At 36.3% G+C, this 17,670-nt stretch overlaps 1 protein-coding gene across 4 annotated transcripts in view; it reads left to right on the top strand.

Annotated features, from left to right (window-relative positions):
• Positions 1–17,670, top strand: part of LOC140158931 (C-myc promoter-binding protein-like) — a 120,522-nt gene continuing 102,852 nt past the window's right edge. For all 4 annotated transcript variants that reach the window (XM_072182210.1, XM_072182212.1, XM_072182214.1 and 1 more), the window contains exon 1: positions 1–141. The gene's annotated coding sequence lies outside the window, so the exon portion shown is untranslated. The remainder of the gene's footprint in view (positions 142–17,670) is intronic.

Genomic DNA, 17,670 nt, shown 5'->3' on the forward strand with positions numbered 1-17,670 from the left:
CACAACATGGCGCTTCTTGTAACGTTTTCGTCGATGGATTTGCTCAACGTTGTTGATCAGATTTGAATTGTTTACCCAGTTACGGAATGCTATTTGGGAGTTTTTAACTATAGGATAACTTCCGCTTCAAGTTTATATTTTGTAAGTATTTGGAAATTATCATTTAATGTAAAGGAGGCTTGAAAAACATCAATGATCTGAGTTCGCTTTTGACCCTGCCCATCTTTGTTATTGAATTGTGTACTGCGTTTTGATGACCGTGACCCTTGCTTGTCATGCTTGTGCACTGCAGCAGCTGCAAATTTGATTGGTACCCCTTTCAATCTTTTGTCGCAATTTATCAAGTATTCAATACACATGATATCAATATGTATGCTGGCATAAAGAATGTTATGATATACAACTTCAAGTAGCTTGCTGATGAGACCAGAAACTCTGTAATGATGACCCAATCATTCATCCATACATTGCATGCATGTAAAATTGTAAACATTTTTACAGCCTTGAACTGCCTTCTGCAAAGATCCTTCACAGTTTTTATCCCACACCGTACATGCGTACGCTCGGCGTCGTTCACATAAATTCATGCCTGCGTCATGCGATTGATCAGCGAATGAGGTGCTGATAGTGATAGGATGATGACGTGATTCAATTGGCCAATCAGAACCTGACTTCATGTGCTGCACCAAAATAAAAACTGCGAAGGAATTTTGCACAGATAATATAAATTAATACAATGTGTTTTTATAATTTGTAATTACAAAGTCATGCCTGCTTGCCTTGAACCATTCATGATCCTAGTCTAGACTTAAACGTCGAACAACTGGATACAATGACAACGTATACCTGATCTCATGTACCAATACCTTGTGTATTGGTACATGATTCGGCGGGTATACTTCAGCAATAGCGAATAAGTGGTCGTTTTTTACTCTTTTCAAAACGTCACATGTACACCAAATACAGCCCCCGCAATGGTCTACTTTTAGCGTGCCTTAACTCCGAAACAGTTTAGTCAAAGTTAAAAATGCGATCCCCAACCCTTTGCTTACCTTGGGCCAATTTGCAGTATTTTCCGCTAGCTCCGTGTTGGAAAATGTCCGGTACTGCCGGTACAAACATAGAAATGGCCACATTTGCTTCAGTCCTGGTATGAATATTTCTTCCGTAATCCAATGGTTCCAACGTGGGCATCACGATGATAGTCTCCTACACAACCAGATTGTGTCGGCCAGAGACTCGGCCTGACGCTCGTCGATCCTAAAAGTGAGGACAGCGTGAGCTCTTACCTGCGTAAAAGTCTGTTCGACAAAGGCAATAAGGATGATTGACAGCGCCGTTCATTGGGCGGAGCCATTACGGCATGACAGCAGACAGGTTGCGCTGTTCTCTGACCTTGACTGTTCGTCACGTAGACATACCGTGACCTGGGTACACGCGATACAAAGCTGGGGGATGCGACTGCGGCCGCCATTTTGACACGCTGTATCTACTCTTCAGAAAAATTACTTTTGGTGACGTTTTATATCAAACAATTTTCGATAACGGTTTCTACTAGGATTTCAATTTGTTATTAATGAAGGTGCATGTAGTTTTGAGGAATAACACGGGATGTTTCGAGTTTTATTTCAACTGGTGGTGTAGGAAGGTGAGTGAATTCATGAATGAGGCCGAGGATTGAGGTTTCGTTGCTTCAACGATCCGATAGTAGGATCTGAAACGTAGGCTAAAATGTCTAATGACGCCATGTTTACATGAAAACATTAGCTGTTGCGAGGTCAGTGTCGTTGAATTAGTTACCTAAATTCCTTTCAGGATATTCTGATTTCACTTATTTATGATGTGTACGAAAATTCACCATATAAACTCAAAAGTGTGAATGCAAGCTGTTATTGCTGACAATAGAAACATTGTTGCAAAGTCATTAAAAACAGGTATGTATTACAGACGTTCTTTGGCCGAAACGAGATACAGGCCAGTAAGGCAGTCTAATGACAACGTATACATGGAAAAATATATTTTTGTGAACAATTTGAGGTCAATTTCCGGTAAAATTGTAAACAACGCCTGACGTTTCGATAGGGAAAATGGAGATAGCGAAGTCGCATTTTACTTCAAACAGCAAACGTTCTGAAGGATCGGTAATGATTAACAGCTGGTCTGGTGTATTTGAAGTTCATATTGAAGTTTGTAAGTTTGTGACTTCGTATGTTATGTGCAATAGATATTACAGGAAGCTTAAATTGGCACGCTGTTCTGCAATTTGTCTGTCGCTTACGAAAATGTATGGGAGTTCTGGACATGTCACATCGGAAGTGTGACATGACCTCGCTGGACATAGTCTAGACTTGTCCATGGTCCCGGGCTTGTGCTTGTGATGACTCAAATGGCATTCTGATTAGCGGTGAGTTTAACATACCTGAGTTTTAAACATGTTAAAACATTTAAAGTTTAAAACAGCACTCGCATAAGCATTTTATAATTCAGTTTAGGGCTGACATTTCCCAATAAAGCTTTATGTTGCTTAGCATTACAAAGACCTGCGAGTGCTGTTTTATGTTTTAAAAGGTAACGTTACACTCACTGCTAATCAGAAGCGCCATTTGAGTTGTCACAAGCGGGTGTTAAGATCTTTAGCTGATCGTACTATTATCATGTATTTTTTTGTAATTTGTAATTAGAGAGTCATGCCTGCTTGCCTTGAACCATGTGACATGGTCCTAGTCTAGACTTGTCCATGGTCCAAATTTGTCTATTACTACTGTCTTAGCCAGGATTTAGCAAAGTGGCTGTGTAAAAAAAAGTTGGGTGTGTAAATGTAAAATTTTTATTGACTGCAGTCTGCGGAACATGTGCGCAACTCGCACATCACGAGCGCATAGCGCAAAGTCTTTGTGGCCGGGGTCCAAAATTGGCTTTTAGTCTATAGATGCTATCTGAGGCCAATTTCTATTCTATTCTTATCTATTCAATATGAAGCCTGATTTTTATACCATTACATAAAAAAAACCATCAATTAAAAAAAGATTTTGTCATATTTTGATTTACCGGTCCCGGTACCTTAATTTTTTCTGGAATGATATTTGACATTTTACAATAGAAGGATTTGGAAATTGGATTTCAATCATTGGTAAATTTTATAGACCATTCCATGTGGATTCCCATGAAAATATCGTCCTGTCATTATTACATTAGTCCACAAACACGATGAATTCGGCATTCGTGTATAAGCTTCTCACACCAGTTTATCTATATCAGTGCGTCACACCGTAAGCTGTGTATTGTATTCGGGTCTTTATTTACTGGTACTTTACGTGGTGAAATTTTCCACTGCACCATTTTCAGAGGCATGATTTAACTTATAGTTTTTGTGAAAAATAATGCAATGAAAAGTCATAAACATACAAGTAGCGATATCGTCGTAGCGATATAGTATAAATTAAACTCATTTTACTTTCATTTCACGGCCAGCAAGTAAGTAACTTGTACAGTACATGTAGATGTAGGCCACATGTTAATAGAAAATCAGCCATGTTATTTCAAATGTGGCTGCGTAAATCACGGCTCAGGGGGCTGGCTAAGCCTTTGACTGAAAATTTTAAAATAAATTGGAAACGACAAGAAAAGAATAGATAATTTGCATTTATTATTAGGTCGTCAATTTCAGTTATTTTTCATTTGGTGTGCACATAATATCATAGCCCAGTTATCTTTCTTACATGTATTTCATCTGATGAACGAGACTTACGTTGCCAGTTGTCGCTTTTCTTTATTATTTGTACCGTATTTAATATTTTGTGTACCATAGAAAGTTATTTGTGATTGTGTACATCATAGCAAATTATGCACAAGAGAGTAGCGAGACTGTTCAAAAAGAAACAAAACACTGAGGTGAAATTCATTTTGTGTGTGTTAAATTTGATAGGCTTTATAGCTCATGTTGAACGTAAGTGTCCTACAAAATTGTAAATTTATATTTATTTTATTGTTCTGAGACTGCACTTCAAATATATTGCTCTGCATCAGATGAAATTGCACCACAACTTTCAAAATGAAGTGTAAAAGTTACCCGAAATTTAAAATATTAATTCAAACACTGACTAGGCTAGTATCAGGGTTAGTGAAAGTGTGTGATTATCTTATTTACATACAGTCAACCTGCTTAGCTCAATTAACTAATTAATATAGATTGTATATTCTCCAGACATCACATTGTCACAAAAGCCCCAAATGACCTTAACCAATATGATGAAACCAGTGGTGCGTAATAGGAAAAACATGATGTGTATTGCCTCCTGTATGCATTGAACACAACGTGACTGAGAAGTATTCATCAGCGCACATGGTCAAGGTCAGCTTGCTAGATTATTTTCACAAAACGAATGATTTGTAGCTCTGTATTTTGATAGTTGTACAATTAAATTATTTTGTGTTGTGAATAGTGATTGTGCAATGCAGATATTGGCAAGTTACTTCATACACAAATGATGAAGTCATTATCATCATTATCATAAGTTAAAACTGAAAAATTAATTACAATGAGGATGGAAGTCAAACCAGGTTGGTTGCTGGGTAAATAGATGACATCATTTTAATATATTGATTGCATGTACTATTACTGGTGCCCTCAAAATATGTCTTGCATCTGAGGCCAAAACAATAAAAAAGCAGATTTGTCTCTCATGTCACATGTACATGACGTAATAAGTATCGGTGTGTGAAAAGCTGAAAGCCATCCTACATGTAGCTCTATGCGCTGTGCCTTCCAATATTATATTAATTTTTTTAGTTTAAAACAAATAGCCGCATAGCTACAAAAAACAAGTAACAGTTACAGTGGACTAAAAATACACACTAAATCAAGCGTATCACTTGTATTAAAACTTAACTTGTTTTCAGCAACAACAACAAAACATTCATAATGAAATAAATTCAGTTTGAGAACAAATTAATTTTTTTATTGAAAATTAGGATTTACTGATAACTGTCAGTTGTTCATACAAGGTTTTAGGTAGGATTTGAACATCCATGTACCACTAGACCATTACCAGAGCCAGAGACTAATCATATTATGCACTACAATGTATGCAGCCTATGGATCATGCTTACAAATTGACATCTCGGTTGGTATCCACATGATCCAGGGACTGGGCTTGACCTTCTTGACCTTAATTGTCAACAACCTGCTTGTGGATATAAGACACCAGCTAATACTGCTTGCTGTTCTTCCGGTTTTGGACTGGAAAGTGCATTTATGACCTATTTCAGTGAAACCGGTTGAGCAAGAGAGTCTGTAAAATATGCACAGAACAAGATATGGGTAAATGGCAACCTGAGATCTAATAGTAATGCAAAACAACCGCCCACCCTGCGTACCGGTACTGCAAAATACTGTACAGCATGTAAAGCCCACCATGTATCTTAAGTAATCTGATTGCATAATCATCCGAACACATGTAGGCATAAAAATGTTGGCTAGCCAAGCCCAAGGTGCACACTCATGGCGTGCTATCCCTGGTCTTCTCGGTTTCCAAAGGGTTTGTTACTCCGTGCATCAAAACCGGACAGGAGAAACTAACTCTTGTCTCTATCTTCTTCTTCAGAAAGAGTGCAGAACACATCATCACTTACAAATGTTCTCAAATTATATAGATGTTGGAAGGGCCAAACATAGGTGCCAACTTGAGGGCCAAACATACAGGCTGCATTTCTGATATTTTATATTTTCCTAAGTTATATTCTATTATTTTTGCAATTGAAGGGCCAATTGGTTGGCAGCCCAGAGCTAGATTTGGTGTATGTGGGCTGCCTATTTGAGAACTCCCAACTATACATGTACGAACATTTGACATTTGTGACAATCTTCAATGTTTATGTATGCATTGTCACAACAAGATGTTGACAGTCTGTCAGTCAGAAATGGAATTAACCCCGGGAATTAACCCTAAGTACCCAAGGGTCATGTATTGATAATATAGAAATCATTGAACCAAGTTTTTCGTAAAATTCTATCTTATTCTATACCGTGTGTCGTAAGTCTGTTCCTCCCCCATAGGAAAACATTTTTAACATGCTTTAAATTAAACTTACACTATTACTGTGATATTAATTTGTTACTGGTTATTGTTTTGGATTAATTTAAATATCACTTAGCCATTTATTTGAAGTTGTTGTCTTTTTATGGTCGATAACCTCCAAAAGTCTGCAAACCTCGGTCATTGTTGTTTTTCCATTGAAAATCAAGGTTTGCAGACCTTGAAATCTGCCACAACATACAAAATTAGCTCTAAAATTCTAGAACAACGGCCGACATATTTTTTTCGCTGCAATGGGCCTTAAGGTTCGTTGCAGCTAGTAGCCCAAAGGCAAATAAACATAGGGGGTACTTCCATATTGAGGCTATGGTCCAGGGGAAGTCGGAATTTAGGCGGAACGGACTTTCGACACACGGTATATAAACATGCTTACCTTTACCATGTTTACCTGTCCTTGTGTTATTGTTTGGTAGACTAAGGGAATACATGTTACAAGTGGTCACATGTCATTTTCAAGGTCATGGTTAAAACTGACAGACATTGGGAACTCAATGGAAGGAAAGGAAAGGAAAATACATCAAAATATGAAAAGATTTATTATTAAAGGTATTCAGTTTCACTCCTTCAAGTTACATCTAAAATTGTTAGGTGTTGAAGTCAGAAGTCATGTTCCTCAAGTGGCAGGCATTGTTTAGTAACCTCCATTACTGATCAGTCAAAGGCATGAACATGAAATGAAATGAAAGGAAATAATTTTTTATTTCATTTAGTCAAGGGTTGTTATCATTCACATTGAAAAACAACAATACCATTCAGCCTGCTCAGATTGAGAACTTCGATGATGCAATGACTCAAGATTATGCTCTGGTCCCATTTTCTAAGATCTGTAATATTTACCCTCCATTAACGTACTAGCCGTGTGTTTGCACACACTACGTATTGTACGTAATATGTTGGGCCAACAGAAACCTGATATCAAGTGGATTCATAATAATTATGTATAGCCCTATTGCAAAGACACTTCAGTGCAACATTTCCAAGTATTTATGTGATACTGGCAATGGCGGTTTCCACCTGCTCTGTACCCCATACCATGACACCACACTTTGGTTGGTTGATACTTTTGATGACCAATTAGATGTACTTTAGAAGCCAATACTATGCAGTACTACAGAGGGTGTGTAATAATCAACTTCAGCCCGAGGCGAGTACAAAGACGACTGTACTTGGCTATTGTCAGTTGATTGTATTGGTCTTTCTATTGATCCCAGTATCTGATTTCTGATATATATGGGTCTGTAAGTGTAATCCATACAGGGAGTCGAAACAATGTTGCCACACCTGTGGTTTGGTAGCCCAATTAGGCAGCTTTTATAGTAGTTAGTACTGGCACAGACACTTGAAAATGACCATCAACATTTTGTGACTCTTCAGTAGGTTTAATTTTAGCCCATTTTCAGTCACGTTTGCTACAAAAGCCTTAAATTTTACACTTTTTGAAGATGACCTTTGGAGCAATTATTTTAGACCAAAAAATTTGGGCAGATTTTTGTAAATTTCAAGTGCCCAAAAAATGGGCCAAAATTAGTGGCAACCCTGAGTGGAAACAATACACATTGAACTGTCTTGACCTCATGAGATGGAAGTTTGAACAATAGGTGTGGGTTACGGACCATGTGAGATGAATAGCTGAAGAGCTGTGAATAAAAGCTTGAGTTGATTGTGTCATAGCACTTGGAGTAATCTGTAGAAATATGCAAAGAAAGATTGACTGATTTTTCTGAAATAGTGATGGCAGGGAGTCTATGAATCAACTTGAAAAAGAATATAACACTTCAAACAGGGCTCAAAATATGTGGGGGTTAAGAGAGAGTGATCAATCCCTAAATTCCACAATGGCTGAATGGCAGAAAGTACTCAGCAGGGCTACTTTTCATTTTAAGCCCAATAATTTTGATGGCTATGGAAAAATACTGTTGCCCCCCCAATAATTTGGGCCAGGCACCATTGCCCCCCCATATTTAAAATCTTCCGGAGCCAATGTATGTAGTGGACTGTGGACTCAAAAACACCTGCCAGGGATAGTGAATCTCATGCATATGATAAAGATGATGGTACCCATCTTGATTATTATGTATTCTTTTGGTTGAGCTGACTTGACTATTGGGACAAGAGCTACAAAACAAGTGTGCTTATAATTTGCCACATGTAAGCTGGCTGCATACCCCCTATATTTCCAACTTGGTTGCTAACTTGATACATGTACTAAACATGCATGCACTAGAATATAGCCCCGTTCGTAACAGCAACGCTCGTCGAATAACGAGCGAAGCAAGCCACTAACAAAGAAAATCTTAGATCATATAGGTATCAGAGTCCAGCACTGAGCCTGGGTTATGTATGCCTCTCAACATTTTGATCAAAGGAGACACTTTGCCAGTATCATTGTAAAATTAAAAGGTGAATGTATCTGAGAGATTTTAAAGATTTGTAGTTGATGGTGGTGTAAAATAGAGGGGTCTCAGCAAGATGGCAACGAATTTTGTTTCCCAAGCTTCACAAATTCCTGGCTGACACAGATACAGTATTTTGTTTCTTTGCTGTGTTTTCAGTGAAAAATTGTGCTGGGAGAAGTTTATACAAATCTGTACAGTATTTACTTGGTTTTTTTGGCTTCTGTTGACAATTGTAGAAAACAAACTGATTTCAGCAAACACAAAAAGTGCTTCCAGATTGTGCAGTGTTTGATTCTTGAAACTGTTTGCATCCAAAGGCTTTGATTACAGTTACTATAGTGCATACAACTTGACCTGGAAAAGGTGAGGTTTGCTGCAAGGAACCATTTAACCCAGAACAATAAATGACTTGGCCATATTTGGTATTCTACACAAGAGTATGATGCATTTTATTCACACTCATACAGTCATACCGGAATATATACTGGAAAATCTAGATGTTGTCTTGCCCCAGAGCTATCCGTCTTTGGTTGCACTCAAAATTTGAACAAGATGCCTGTAGGAAAAAGTCTGGTAATTGGAGAGAGAATCGTTCTTGTACCGATGGTAGATCATGTGAGGAAGATATTAGGAAGAGAGAGGGAGGGAGAGAAAAATTAACTCAAAATCAATTAGGATATATGAATAAAGGATTGGAAGTACAAATAAAGGGTCATCTTTGAAAAGCAAAAATCTTCACTGGTATATTCAACATGAATTTTACAGTTTTGCCATAGAGCAGTGTAATACATGTGAATTAACTGCAATTTTGGAAATAAACTTTTTTTGTGGATAGCTACTGAAAAATTTAAAAAAAGAGGATGTTAGGATCACAAAATACTCCTCAGGGATGATTCCAAGATGCCATAATTTCAGATACACAAAATGGCAATATTGAATGATTGATAATGGTTCATCAAGAACTTCCCTATCAACAAGACCTTTTGACAATCTACAATTTCACCCTCCCAACAGAAAGCAAACTCACTTGTCTGCAGACTCACTGTGATTATCATTTGCTTGTAAAGATTAACATTTTTCAGTCTTAAGAAATTGACTTTGCAGTGAAATTCTTCCAGAAAAAGAAAAGAAATATGTTATAAAAGTTTGACACTTCATTAGTCCTAGAAATGTACTTGTTACTCTATATGTGTTGTATTTCTGTTTTAAAAGATGCTCATTGCTCAAGCATCCAACATATTTATTATCTCTCAGAAATTTGGGTAGTGTATATTACTTTAAAGCTAAGTAATAATACCTAGAGATTGCTTGAAATTGGATTTTACTCGTTCTTTGGCGGCAAATGTCTCCTTGGGTCCTCCTATTCTCTTCAGATGTTTAGCAGACCATGTACTTGGCCATCTAATCGTTTTAAAATGTTTCTGGTGAATTCAATTCAATTCAATTCAATTCAAGTTTATTTGGTTTCTTCTCACATATATACAAATTATTATTAAATACAGATAATCAAATACATTATAAATTATATGAGATGTGGATGCCATCAAGAACGCTGAGCGTGTGGCTGATGGCACCCAAGGTTACATGAAAATATTACAATGAAAAACATAGAATTTAATAATTTATTAAAATATGAAAATAACATTTTTGCAAAGAAAAGAAAAACAGTTAATGGATGTCATATTAGGTACATATACATATACCACATGAATATATTTGACAAAAATTACTTTGATATGAACTAGAACATCCATGAAAATGAGGGTGCAGAAAAAAAAAGCATCAAGGGAGGGGGTAAGGAAATTTACATGATTGATGCGTACTCGTTATTGACGGTTTCAGAGTGGTATTGATCCAGGATATAATTTTTCATTCGTTTTTAAAGGAGGATAGGGAGCAAGAGTTTTTAATGTCAATCGTTCAGTGAATTCCAAGTGGTAGGTCCCTGGGTTTTAATTGTGTTTTTGGCTAGCAGTGTGTTTGTCGTCATGCGATGTTAAGGTCAAGGGCCTGTCTGGTCTCATAATTATGAATTTGAGAAGTTGTCATGAAATGATTATTTGGTAAGTCCTGTGGGAGGAGGTCATGGTGGTAACGATACATATGAGTTGCTAGTTGAAACGTGTAAATATCACGAATTTTTAGTTTTTTTAAAATGAAAAGAGGGGTTGAATGATCCAGCCAAAGTGAATAAGTGCATGTTCTGATGATTTTCTTTTGCATAATGAAAAGGGATTCCAAGTTACTGTTATTTTTATCACCCCATACCATTGTACAATAGGATAGGTATGGTAGCACCAGAGTGTTGTAAAGTGTTTGGAGGGAATCCTGGTTTAAAAATGGTCTGACTTTCCTAATTATGCCGTTATATTTTGAAACGATTTTTGATATATGGGATGTATGGGTCTTCCATGAAAGGTTGTTATCAATTAAAATACCTAGGAATTTAGTTACTTCTACTTTTTCGATATCTTTATTATCAATTTCAATGTTAAAATTATGGTCAGGTTTATTGTTGTATTTATTTTTAAAGATCATGAAGTTAGTTTTATCTATATTTAATGAAAGCTTATTGAATTTAAACCAGTTCGAAATTATCTTGAGTTCTTTATTTATTAATTCTTCAAGTTGTTCTGGGTCTTTGTGGGAAAAAAGAATGTTGGTGTCGTCAGCAAAAATAATAAAATGGGAGGAAGGAGATGAAAGTGGGAGGTCATTTATATATAAAAGGAATAAAAGTGGCCCAAGGATTGATCCCTGGGGGACACCGCATATTATGTCACCTTCTGCAGATTTCTGGTGGTTATAAACGACATACTGTTTTCTTTCACAAAGATAATTTTTATCCATAGATTGGCAAGACCTCTGATACCGTAGCTATTTAGTTTGTGGAGAAGTATATCATGGTTGAGGGTATCAAAGGCCTTGCTTAAGTCTAAGAATATCCCAAGACTATGCAATTTTTAAGTCTAACGCACCTGTAATTTTGCAGTAAAGGTCATTTATTGCCATGTATGTGGACCGGTTTGGTCTAAAACCATATTGGTGGGAACTTAAGATATTATTTTTAGCAATGAAATCAGAAAGCCGGGTGTATATTATTTTTTCAAGTATTTTGGAGACAGAAGGTAATATTGAAATCGGCCTATAATTACTACAAATCTGATTATCACCAGATTTAAAAATTGGTATTACTTTTGCGATCTTGAGTAAAGATGGGACAATGCCTGTGAGTAGGGACCTATTGAAAATATGTGAGAGAACAGGGGCTATTTCATTGATTATTGTTTTGAGTAGTTTAGTGCTTATATTGTCAAAGCCACTACTGTTGCTAGCCTTAAGTTTTTTAGTTATTTTAATTATTTCGTCAGGGGATGTTGGGTTTAAGAACATACTGCTATGCTGATTTAATGAATTTAGTGGAGAGATGTAGTCATCGTCAGGAGTAGTTATTTTCTCAGCTAGCTTAGTGCCAATGTTGGTAAAAAAAATATTGAAGTTATCAGCTATTTCAGTTGAATTGGTAATTTTTTGCCATCTTTATCTTTAAAGAAGTCGGGTAATTTGGTACGTCTGTTTCTACCTAGAAGATTATTCAATGTTTTCCAAGTTTCTTTCATGTTAAATTTATTTGATTCAATTTGGGCGGTAATATGGGATTTTTTGGCTGTACGTAGTAAATTATTTAATATATTTCTATATTTAGTATATTTAAGTTTATTTTCTGATGTAGGTTTAGAGATGTACTTTTTATATAGTTTATCTTTAGTTCTAATTGATTTAACAAGGCCTGTAGTGATCCAGGGCTTACGTGGTGATTTACGTTTGGACATTTTAGTTGTTCTTATAGGGCAGTGGATGTCTAATAGGCCAGTGGTTTTATTAATGAATTTCGTATGAGTTTTCAGGATTATCGTCGTGGAGTATAAAATCCCAATTGACAATAGACAGGGAGTTTTTGAAACCTTTAATATTATTTGGTTTGAATTGCCTTGTTTGTTTAGTTATAGGTTGAGAAATGTTATCAAAACGAGAGCCTGAAAACAAAGCAGGGTGCTCAGAGGCTTTCTACATGTACTGAAGCTTGTCATAATGTACATGAACATAAAGTGTGACCATATTTGGCCCTGTTTACTTTGAAGAGTGAACTTTTTCTGTGAAGTTGTAAATTATTTACAGATTTTAAAGGTTAACAGACTATTTTGTGGAGTTGTTGTCAAGGGTGTTTTGATTTTCTATAAAGTAGAAATCATTCAGGATAATATTCACTTCATGCAAGGTTTGCTAATACTAAAGCAGTCCTCTGTAATCATGGTAATAGACATGTTATAGTTTTTCATGCAATTACATGTAGGGCCTACTGTATAGATCAATTATGAAATATTAACATCCAAGGCCAACAGCAGCAAAGGTGTGCAGCTAGATCCTATTGTTGGGTTGAAAGAAATAAAGAATTCATTTATTCATTTTCAATATTTTCTGTTATTGATTATAGGCCTAAACTATATAAAAAAGGCTTGAAGAAATTCTCCCAACAATGCCCTGCTATCAACTTGTAAATCACAGCACAGGTTTTGAAGCAACATTTTCTGAAAGAAATACAGATCCACATCACGAATAAGCAAACATCTACAAAATAGCAAACGTTGAATGAAAAAATAATGGCAGTGACATACTGATATATTATAATTAGTATTTAAAATACTGATCATGTATTCATGCCAATTTGTGTGCAGATGTTAAACGCTTGTACATGTATGTCTGGTACGTAGGCGCAGGCGCGCAGTTTTAATCCTAGGCCTACATGAATTGCAGTAGATATTTCATATTTGAACCGACTCTTGCACATGTGGAATCCATATTGTGAATATGATATACTCATATCAGTGTTGATGCATGCATATACCGTAATCACAGCTAATGGAGCTCTCTTGACCTGATTTCATCATTCATGTGTAAACAGCCTAGAGGGAATTGATTGATTGGTGCTAATGTCATGGTATTGTTTTGGTCAATGAATACAAGCATATTTTTCACAGCACAACATGTAATGTACAACAAAATTATGGTTTGATTTTGGGTTATTGTTGGCAAATTTGCTGGCACAACTGGTGTGGTTATGAACCTGCAGCTGCATTTTTTTACACCAATTTGTTGTTTTGCCTTTGGCGGGTGGCTATCAATCATCCAACCTCAAAGCGGCCAATGGCTGACCCATTTGAGCAGAGTAATAGAGCGTCTTAATTGCCTGTTTTTGCAGCCATGTCTGTATTCCACTTTGCTTGATTTCATAATAATGGTAGGTGATAGGAGATGCGATGCAGAGAGATTTGGGACAGAATTCTACTGTGTGCTGATAGCTCAGGAAGCCATGGTTATTTATCTAACACGGAGATACAGCTCGTCTTTTTAAATTAAAACATTTTTCTCCTATACGAAATAAATATAGAGAAAGCAAGAAGAAGAAGTGACTTGGAAAGGAGAACAGGGGAGTGATTGTTAATACAGTCCTTGTCATGGTTAGTAAAAAAGGCTAAAAACTAAAGGGTAGTCCCCCAACACTAACAGCTAACAAAATGTCCACAGGTTGGGGTTTGTCACAACATTTTTTGAGTCCGAGACCTGCAAAAATGCATGTCGGCATTAACTCTGGACACCCCCCCCCCCCACACCCATCCCTATTAGCATGCTTGTACTAGTACAGATCTACAAAACTAAATGTAGGGAATATAACATATCTCCATTTAGTTCCCAGAATTTAAATCTGCAAGTTTACATATCGCGGCTATTTCAGGATCCTCGCAAGAAGCTTACAGTTATTTTGTAGAGGCTTGACTCAGAGCTTGACTGTAACATCCTTTAGGCGGTATATTATTTTGTGTATACAATAATTATTAGAAGCCCCGTAGGAAAGAGATCAAAATAGATTATGATATAGTTACTTGCCATAGATTCCTATTGAGTCCTGATTACTTCCTGAGTAAGGAATTCATTCCTGATTAGAAAAAAAAGTAGGACGAAAGGTGATGGTAAGTTAACCTGCTTGTTGCATTGCAGATTAGATCTATGTACTGGACAATCTTAGTGTAATAGCAGAATGTGATCGAGTGATTACATCTTGGTAGCTTGATTTCCAGGGAAATAAAATGTACTGACATCCAGCTGCATGCAGAGTTGCAGACACCCCTCTTTAGGCAATATCATTTTTTGTTGGTATATAATTTTCATGATTTGTAAAGAACCCTGGTTTTTGTGGCAAATATTTTTACAAAAATTAATATAGGCTTATGTTTTTAAAGCCATATCAGCGAGCATTGAGCTGGTGCACACAAAATGTGATTGCTTTACGGTACGCCTTTCATTTCACTAAAATGATTCTTCATTCTTAAGAATATTGGACATGATGTAGACCTATCTCAGTAGCAGGCTCATGCACCTATCACTTCCGAATTATGATACGCCATAGGCCTTGTATTGTGATCATTTCGATCAGTGGTTCATAACACAGTGTGAACAAGTTGACTTAGCAATGGTCACATAATGTGCACTTTGCCAGCGAATTTGTTGGAGGATTGCGTATATCCCTGATTACATGTAGGATGCTTGCCTGGGCTTGCATTCGCTTCATGGCTCATGCTTGATTTGTTTTGAATGGTCTTATACTATAGTGTTTATCACTTGTATTGTGTTAGCACTTGTAAAGGAAACAAAACGTTTTAAAAAATGTAATTTAAGAAAAGGGATGGGAATAGTATTATCATAATTATATTCTTTAAGTTTTAGTTAGTGAAATGTTCGTTAGCTTAATTAAAGATTCAATACAGTCAAATTATACATGGATTATCAGATGAAACTATCTTATGTGATTTGATATGGAGGTCCATGATAGCATGGAAGAAAGAGATGAGAAGGAACCACAACGACTTCGATCGGCCAAGTTTTAATCCGCTTATCTATTGACGCATGAAAAGAAAAGCTATCAATGGTACTTACTTTCATGTATGATCCATTTACCGCGATCGATGCTTGGCAAAATCATTACTGGAAAAATTATAACAAACCCATCCACGAACAAACAAACGCTACCCAGAAGTAAGATTATGGAATTTCACTGATGCTCTGAACATGTATAGTAGCTTTGTTTTGGGATCTACAGTCAAACTGTTTTCTTGATCGTGTTGTGTAGAAAATGTCCTATAAAACATCGAAAAGGTAATCAAAATCGGCCGCTTTTTTGCTGAGTTTCATCTTTAGCAAATAAGGTAAGATTTTGGTGACTTTTTCGATGAAAAATAGATGTAAAATGTTCTTAAATAATGCACAATGTTCCGGTGAGTCCGGTACATAAAACCTGTTTAATTTAATAGTTTATATGTGTATAATCGTAACTAGCTAACTCTCGCTTCAGTGCCAAAGACTGCCAACTCTGAGAAAAAAGTCATCAAAGTTCGGAAAAATTGGGCAAAATGGAAGAAAAAGATGTACGCCATCAATGCCCGATGATCACGCCACCAAAGAAAATCCTATAGGGTGCTTGCACGGAAGGTCATTAGTTCAAATCATCCTTCACACACGCTCCAGAAGACATGCAAATACATGGAATACAATACCAATCACCTATTTAACGCTGGGTATTGATCAAAGTAAATCCTCATGAATAACAATGTCAACTAAATGTCGGTAAAGGGAGTGGACAAAGTGAATGCGTTCGTTGTGGTTCCTTCTTATCTCTTTCTTCCATGATGATAGTTATTATTTCTGCCATGCTAGAGTAAGTTAGAGTTATGCTAAACATGCTAATTTTAATATGTCAAGATATTACAGTCTTGATTACATTTTTATTTGCCACTTGTGACATTTTCCTTATTTGATAAGCTTAAAGATGTTTTGGTAAAGGATGGGTTATTACATAACTACAGATTGTAGTACCAGGCATACATTCCGGACTGTCAACGTAGATAAAAGCAACATAAATAAAAATAAATTTGAGTCAAAAATTGGTCAATTATCATAAAATACTATAAAATCGTAATTTAAAAGTGGGCAGCATGCCAAGTGAATGTATAAATGCATCTGATTAGAAAAGCAGTGTAGGTGTATTTTCGGGGGTGTTTGGTATGTTGACTTTTGTTTTCTTTGGATATGTTAATTCTTGTTGGTAATTTACATCCTTGAAATCAGTGGAATGCTGCTTGCTGATTTTGATTCTTAATTTTTAAAAAGCTTAAAGACTCTAAAGAGTGTTAAAGTTACTTGATGAGTTTGGCCTTCCTGGTTGCAGTGATTTCTAAGAAGTACTAATGATCATGTAGGGCTATGCATCAAGTCGAATCATTTTTGAATGGTATGATTCATTAGTGACAAATTACAATCCATTGTGCCCTTTCATCTCATTTGGTCTGTTTCCATTTGAATTCTATTGCAAAGAGATCTTCTTTATTTGGAGTAAAACCAAGTTTTGATCTGCGATGGTTTGATAAAGCTGATGAAAATGAAAAGTTGGTTATGGTTGCATGCCATTAGAAATGCAGGGTTGGTCCCAAGCAAAGATATTTTATTATAGTGGAGCAGACAGAAGCAGGAATTGATTTAGCTGGCCAACATAATTTCTATGTTACATTGTATGTTCATGAAGCTAATGTATCTACTACATACGTGTGCATGTAGATTCATGGTACATGTATGTTGGAAGAAAAAAATCACAGGTGTATGCATAGACCTCAAAATTGCTTGCAAAATGTTGAAGCAGGGAAGTGTCACTACATTGGAATAACTATTACATGTTGTTATTTTCAACTCAGCATGACCATCTGTTGCCATCCCTTCCCCAGGCCATCCCAGGCTACTGATCAGCTGTTTTAAACCCCAGACATCACCTTCTTGGTTAAGGTCAAGGTAAAACTTATTATCAATCACATATCAGCATTGCTGGAACATGTTGAGCCAAACATGTAGTGAACAAACCAGTTTTGGTAGAGAAAAATGTAAACATTACCACAATGGTTTGTATATTTTTGGATTTCCAGGATATCCTATTTTCCTGCTAATATTAATAAGTGCATTGACCTTTTAACAGGTGTCCATCGTGCACATGTATCCATTGTGCACATGTATCCATTGCAATGCAGAAATCTGGTATGGTGCTGCCCACTCAGTGGGATCTCAAATTTCCATTTATT

The sequence above is a fragment of the Amphiura filiformis genome, chromosome 8, assembly GCF_039555335.1.
Source record: "Amphiura filiformis chromosome 8, Afil_fr2py, whole genome shotgun sequence".
Taxonomy (NCBI): domain Eukaryota; kingdom Metazoa; phylum Echinodermata; class Ophiuroidea; order Amphilepidida; family Amphiuridae; genus Amphiura; species Amphiura filiformis.